The sequence below is a fragment of the Arvicola amphibius genome, chromosome 12, assembly GCF_903992535.2.
Source record: "Arvicola amphibius chromosome 12, mArvAmp1.2, whole genome shotgun sequence".
Lineage (NCBI taxonomy): Eukaryota > Metazoa > Chordata > Mammalia > Rodentia > Cricetidae > Arvicola > Arvicola amphibius.
Window position 1 is genome coordinate 46,570,692 of NC_052058.2, and position 7,475 is coordinate 46,578,166.

Genomic DNA, 7,475 nt, shown 5'->3' on the forward strand with positions numbered 1-7,475 from the left:
AGGTGCATGTCATTGTGGCTGGTCTGTAAGGCTGAGCAGTGGGGCTCCTTCACTCTCAGATCTTCAGGCAGTCTTTATTTATTAAAATACAATTGAAATGCCACTACAGGAATCAGTTGTAACCCTGATCCTCTCCCAGAAAATGAAGCATCTTTGTGTGGCTCATTGCATGACTCACATATTATGGAGACATTGTTCTTTGCACACATTATTTGGACGCCTATTCCCTAGACCTGCAGACTTTTCCTGTCATGGACCAAGTAGCAGATGTGAAGCTTAATGGTCATCTTTATAAAGCTTAGCAGTTTTGACACTATACTTTGGAAGAGGACATAGGAGGCACATAAACTAGAGCCTGTGGCTGTACTTCAAACCTTCACTCATGGATACTGTCAAGTGAGCTCCATGTCACTTCATGTGTCACGGAATACAATTACCACTTTCAACAATTTCTAAACTATGAAAACCATAGACTGCTCATGGGCCAGGTCCAGCTTACTCGGACAGTCTGTCATTCCCTAGTTGACAGCGTACCAATGCTGTCAACAAATGGGCTTGGAAGTTACCCTTACAGAGGTTTCCTGAAGTTCCTCAGGTCATCTGAACTGTAGCTCGTGCACACACAGACATGTACACACACACACACACACACACACACACACACACACCACACACACGTCTATGTTCAAAGCCACAGGGAAATCCTGAGTTTGAGCACGCCGTGTTGGCTACAAGATGACAAATAAGATACCAGCACTGAATTTCTAAGGTGGAGGTAACAAGAGATGGATTCGTAAGGACAGACTCACTTAGGACCTGTAGTCTACAGAGCACCTGCCGGGACTGCTCTGGGAAACGCCCTTTCTTTTCATTAGGGAAAGGGAGTCACTTAAAAAGTGACCTAGCTGCTAGATTAAATCTGTACCCAAGGCTTCATTCCTTTTCGAAGGTTCATTCTCTAGCTCCCAATGACCTACCATTATAGTAGAATAACCTATACAACTTAAAATTTTGATTGTGCGTATTTGCTGCACACACCGCAGGACATTTTCATACAAGCATCCACTGTATATTGTAAACCCCTCCCCCCATGTCCTTTTACCCTAACTTCTCTTCCTCATTCTTCTGAAAAACAACGTCGTCAGGCTCTTCAGAACGACGGCCGTTGTCTGGCACCACCTCCTCCGCTGCTGTGTGGAACACCGCGGCCAAGTGTGGCTTGGGCTCATGGCTCCAGAGGGATAAGAGTCCACATGGTGGGAGAGTACTGTTGCAAGGACAGGAAGCCTAAACATCACATCTTTTACTGAAAATGCAGAGAGAGAGCAAGGTGGCAGTAGGGTGAAGCTAGAAATTCACAGAGCCTTCCCCCAGGGGCATGCTTCCCTAAACAAGGCTGTGTTCACCTCTTAAGCCTCCTCAAGCAGTGCCATCAACCAGGGATCTAGTTATTAAGTACAGGTGCCTATATGGGACATTCCTCATTTAAACCACTACAGAGATGACATATTCCTCAGTCTGTTAGCCTTCTCCATTCCCATTCTCATTTGTCGGATTGTAGTGGCATTTCAATTGTATTAAAATAAATAAAGACTGCCTGAAGATCTGAGAGTAAGACAGTCCCATTGGTCAGCCTTACAGACCAGGTTATGGTAATACACACCTTTAATCCCAGTAGCCACACTAGTTGCCATAGAAACTGGGCAGTGGAAGCCTTTAATCTCGGTGACGCATGCCTTTAATCCCAGCCCTAGAGAGGATTATAAAATGGGAGGAAGCAAAGCTCAACACATAGTCTCTCTCATTCTGAGATTCTGGGAGGCTGGATCACCATTTCAGACCGAGGTCGAGGTAAGACAGTGGCTGGCTGTTTAGCTTTTCAGATCTTCAGGCTGAACCTCAATTTCTCTCTGTGGATTTTTACTAAACGTGCTTCATCAGACAGCTTTCTTTATACGTCTTCGTTTGTTTTTCTCCTGTGATGAAAAACCCAGGATTCGGTGTGATTGGTGCGGTCTGATACCCTGTCACACTGGTGAGGAAACCCGAGCAAAGTCCTGGGTCTAAGTCTGTCGCAACCTCACACTGGAGATGTCCTCAAAGGAACAATCTAACTGGAAAACTAAGAAATACTCACGCACCCTGTGAATGCGGGCTCCCTGGAAGCTCAAAGCGGAAACAAATCTGAAGAGACAGAGGAGAAAGACAAAGTCATAAACACCCCGTCCTCCCTCATCTACCATGCTGACCAATGTCGGAGCAGTGCCATGGTCTCCTGTTTCAGAACCAAAAGAGAAAGCGAGGATGACAGATGACACAGGACACGATACTAAAACGGTGAACAGCAAGGAAAGTCCCGAGGCTCCTGAGGAAACAGAAGGCAGTGTGCAAAGCCAGCAGACAAGGAAGAGGGCAGTGATGTGTCCAGGCCGCCCAAGGACTGACAGGTGTTCTTGAGGTCACCTCATTTGTCACCCTGTCTAACCGCATCAGTGAAAACACTCTGAGAGCTGTAAAAACACTGTCTCCACGAACATGACCAAAACTGGAACAGAAGCACTGGGCTATTTTAGGAGGACCCACTGAGGGCAAAAACAGTGAGCGGCAAACCCCTAGCTCACTCCTCTCATCCCTATGATTCAGCTAAAAGTTCCTGCCTAGGAACGCAACCCCCACACCCAATCTCCCAGAGAACTGGCCATGCAGGCCTTCGGTGTCCTCAGGGTGCTAATGACACACCGTGCACACTGTGTGCATACCCAATAGCTCATCCTGGGCAGGAGTAGCAGAGCTGGCAAAGCACAGACACTTGCAAACAGAACCAGCATCACAGCTGCAAACTGGAAAACCAAGAGCCCAGAAATAATACATTTGTGTCCTCAAGGGAACGTAGGTCTTTACGAAGAAAACAGCAGGGGAACTTCAACGTAGATGTGAGGTCCATATGTTTTTGTAAGGAGGGGAACATTCAGGATGTGTTTGGAAATAAGGTTGTAGTCACTGTCCTTTATTCTATAGCCACTCCCCGAGTCTAATCTACATGCCAAGCTCTAGTAGGTAGAGGGGGTAGAATCAGAAAGTGGTTCCTGCACCCCATGGCTTAGAAATGGGTTGGGAAATGGATGGAGAATGTCCAATGATGATAGGTAAGGGACCCTGAGTGTACCATGTCAGAGGGGGGAGGCACAGAAAGAAAGCCCGGGCTTTTCTGAGAAGGAAACATTTCTATTTATTTCCACATTATGGAGGCATAATTGATAAATAAAAATTGTATCTTTTTAAGTGTGCAAATTGATGCTTTGACATCCATAAACCTTGTGAGATTCCAACCATACGGAAGCTCATTATTAGTCATGTAATTACCTTGTTTTCATAGTGAAAAAACCTACCTAGTCTCCTGTCAAATTTCAAGTATGTGGAATACTATTACCAACTATAACCCCCATGTGTGCCCTGAATTATAACAGAGAGTTTCTAACCTTAGACCAACAATTTCCCATGCCCCACCCCCATCTTGATATACACCCATTTTTCTACTGTTCTGAGTTCAGCTTGAATGAGATCATGTGGCTTTTGTGTTCTTTTGTCAAGATTATTGCACTTAGCACAATGCCCTTCAGAATAATCTAGGTGTTTGAAAATGCCTTGATTTCCCACTTTGGAAGGCTGGATGATATTCCACTGCACCTGTGTGTGCATGTATGCCTCCCCAATGCATGTGTGCATACACACAATATTCTTTATCTGTTTATCAATTGACAGGTTATTTCAATGCCTTGGCTGAAGTTGTAATTAAAACAAAAACAAAGATACCATTTAGATATTCTGATATATTTGTATGTATATAAATATGTATTTGTATATAAGTATATATGACAAGACATCTCAATGTACCTCTTTCCATGCTAAATGCATTGAATTTTGAATAAAGTTCTAAATTATTTATCTATAACTCTGAATTATACTGCCATTATCATCCTATTTTACAGATGGGAAAGTAAGGCATAGAGATGTTTAATAGCATATTTAAGGAGATAGCCATTACTGTAAATCAGGCTTTCAGATTCCAGAGGGTGATGTGGGAGTCCCCTCTGTGTGCTGTGATTGCCATTAATGAATAAAGAAACAGCCTTGGACATATAGCAAGGCAGAGCTTAGCTAGGCAGGGAAAGCTAGGCTGAATGCTGGGAGGAAAGAAGGGCGGAGTCAGAGAGACACCATGTATCCCTGCTGGACACAAACATCCGACACCGGAACTTTAGCCAGTAAGCCACAGCCATGTGGCAATACACAGCTTAATAGAAATGGGTTAAATTAAGATGTAAGAGTTAGCCAATAAGAAGCTAGAGCTAATGGGCCAAGCAATGTTTTAAATAATATAGTTTCTGTGTGATTATTTCGGGGCTGGGAAGCCAGGAACCAACAGGTGTCTCCCTCCTCCAACAAAAGATGTCGCTTTAAATGTTTCCAATCCCCATGAGAAGAAGGAGGAAGACCTAAGACATTGCCTTCCTAAACTGTCTGCTTCTGCTCCACCTCAGCAAACGGCACTGCAGGGCTCTTACTTGTTAAAAAAAAACCTGGATTTCACCCGGGCATCTTCATTTACAGCCTACAAAGTATGCTACTCAGAGTTATCCGAATTTCTTCCTTCTTTTCCCTGAGGCAGCCAGGCCACCACCATTTTTCTTCTGAACTCTGTAACAACTTCCCTGTAGATCCTCCCCTCATCCTCCCCTCACCCCCCAGCGAGGCCATGCTGAAGCCATCTTACTAAACTGCAAGTCACACTTCTCCTGCCAATCCCCAAATAAGCCCCAACTACTGAAGAGCACTTAGTGTGAGTCAGACATTTCTTTATGGATCTTGTATATATTATTTTATATATTAATTGTTTATTAATTTTTAAACTGGGATTAGTTTATGCCAGACTCTGGGCAGAAGTCGTGGCAGGCACTCTTTTTAAAAATGTCATTTGGAAGCTTATGTCCAGTTAAGTTTTGATGTGACATCTGGAAGGCTTAAGCATCAGGCCCAACCTGGTTTTGTCTGACCGTTTTTGTGTCCTGGATATTCAAGTGAATTTCCTATAATTAATGACTCCTCAATAGCTCCTAAAACCACATTCCTTTCCAAAGTCCTGCAAGTTGAGTCTTTACTTCTCCTTACATGCCATGTTTTCTGAAAATTTCTCATTTTCTCTCAGTAGAATAGCTGAGAAAAAAAAAAAAAGGGAAAACCCGTTAACCAGTCTCTCTCTCTCCATCTTTCCCTTCCCCCGCTCACAAAAACAGGCATACACATGTGCACACACACACACACACACACACACACACACACACACACACCAAACATTCAGATGCATTTCAGCTGCTCTTTGTTATCTCTGTCTTCAACTCATTAAACATTTATTTTGCTTCTTTAGTGATGTTACCTGTGGTTGCACGATTATTTCCCTCTGTCTAGCTTCTCTAGAAGCATTCATCTTTATTCTTACCAAGTTCAATACACTCAGCACTTAGGGATTTGAAATTAAACATCAGTCTATAAGTTCACACTTTAAAATAAGACTCACCTTCAAGAAAGGTGGAGTTTAATTTCATTTGGTGGGGATGATAAGTTGGAGGAGGACTGGAAATACTTTGGAATACTTCTTTTTGGCTAATTTCCTGGGGGAGAGCATGGCTGTTCTCTAGGGCTGTGCTGCAGGCAGGAAGTGATGTTTCTGAAATGAAGACAAGTAGAGCCATTCATCCTGAGCGACTCACAAGCCATCACGACACTTCCAGCATTCAATTAGATCTGCCACGGCTTTGATCTAGCAAAGGGATTTGTTATTTCCCTGATTTGTTCAGCACTCAGCGTCATTCTGGAATGGCAGGCTGGGAGACTGGTTGGCAACATCGTGCCAAAATGGAGCACAACTTAACTGGCACCCTGGCAGAGGCCTGGGAAGACTTGGGGTCATCCTATGCCTTTGTGACTAGTCAGAGGCACTCGGTCTATGCACAGATACCCTGGTTCCTCTCTGGGGCTGCCACACGGCATTGTGACCCTGGGCTCTGTAATTCAACCTCCCCATCTTGCATTTCTAAGCTAACCCCTGTTCAGCATCCGTCATGAGGTTCAAGTAATAGGACAGGAAGAGTGTGTAACAGGATTCCCGGTAACGCTGTGGCCTTGCCCACCGTCGGCCTGTCACTGGGGTCTCTTCTGCAAGGTGGTCTAAAAAACTGTCAAATAGGTTGAACTCTCTTCCTGGGAGCTGAGTTCTTCCGCAGGCTGGCACCAGGGTTCAATCTTTTCCTTTTCCCAGTAATGGGGAAATTGTATTCTTTGGTGTCGACTTCGTTTATAGTTTAATAGACACAGAGTCCAAGTGTCTCTTTATATAATCTCTTCTCCTGTCAGAGCCATCACACTGTGTGAGAGCATTAAATGTATAGAAAGAATCTGGAGCGCATGGTGTCTACAGTAAACGCTCGCCGCATGCTTTTGCTATCACCCGTGTTAACTGTGTCATTCGTCTGACTTTCTTCAGTAATTCCTGAGTTTGCCCTGATACATGGCGAGCTCTCAGATATAACCGAGTGAGGGCTTGAATGAAGTGGACAGAAGACTCAACGGCACCGGGAACCAGGCAAGAGTAACAAACCAGCATTTTTCATGAGGCAAAGTAGCATGGCGTCCCTCGCCAGCTTTCATTCCTCAGAGAAATCCCAGACGGTCACTATTGCTGCCCCATTTTACACATGAGGGAGTCAAAGTCCAGGGGTCCAGCCAAGGCCACTGGATGATTGGGTCGGCACCTTTTGTACGGAGGTTTGTCTGGTTTCAGGGCGAGACTATTTACAGTCTGTACCTCATTTCAGGTTCCCTCCCCTTCTTCATTTTCAGGCAAATCCACACTAAGATGCCCAGTGTATGCCCTGCCAAGTTTGTGTTTGGCTTGGAAAATGACAGCAAGAACACCTTGCCTGCTTGTTTTTCTGATCTCTCTCAACTTCTGGCTATCACTTCTCTTGTCTTTTATTTTTTTCATTAGTTATTGTTTAATATATTCTAACCCCTGTGAAATAGGGATTAAAAGTACTAACCTCTGTGCTTTGAGATCTAAGAGAAGGCCAGGCCGTAGTAGACCAATCTCTCTAGAATATTCAGACTCCCTGTGAATGTACCTTTCCGTGGTGTGTGCTCAGAAATCATGAACCAAGAAACAAAGTCCATAGGTCACACGAGGGCCTGGTGATAAAGGACATGGGCTTTTGACCATTGTCAAGGACTGACTGGTGGCCTTTTTGCAAACCCCACGTGCTTACATATGCTGTGGCTGGCTTCCTCGTACCTACCTCTCTCCTGCCTGAGACATGCTAAGTCCTCATGTCATACTTGGAATAGTACAAGGGTTGCAGCAGAGACTAAAGGCTGACTGACCGTCCCCTGTGAGTCAGCAGGGAACAATGTAACACCCAAAG

The 7,475-nt window shown here is 44.5% G+C and overlaps 1 long non-coding RNA gene across 1 annotated transcript; it reads right to left on the reverse strand.

Annotated features, from left to right (window-relative positions):
* Positions 1–4,357: 4,357 nt before the first annotated feature.
* On the reverse strand, positions 4,358–7,185 carry LOC119799554. The gene is made up of 3 exons (XR_005282857.1): positions 7,098–7,185; positions 5,576–5,725; positions 4,358–5,214 (listed from the first exon to the last, which is right to left on the reverse strand). It is a non-coding gene; the product is annotated as an uncharacterized LOC119799554 (long non-coding RNA).
* Positions 7,186–7,475: the final 290 nt, after the last annotated feature.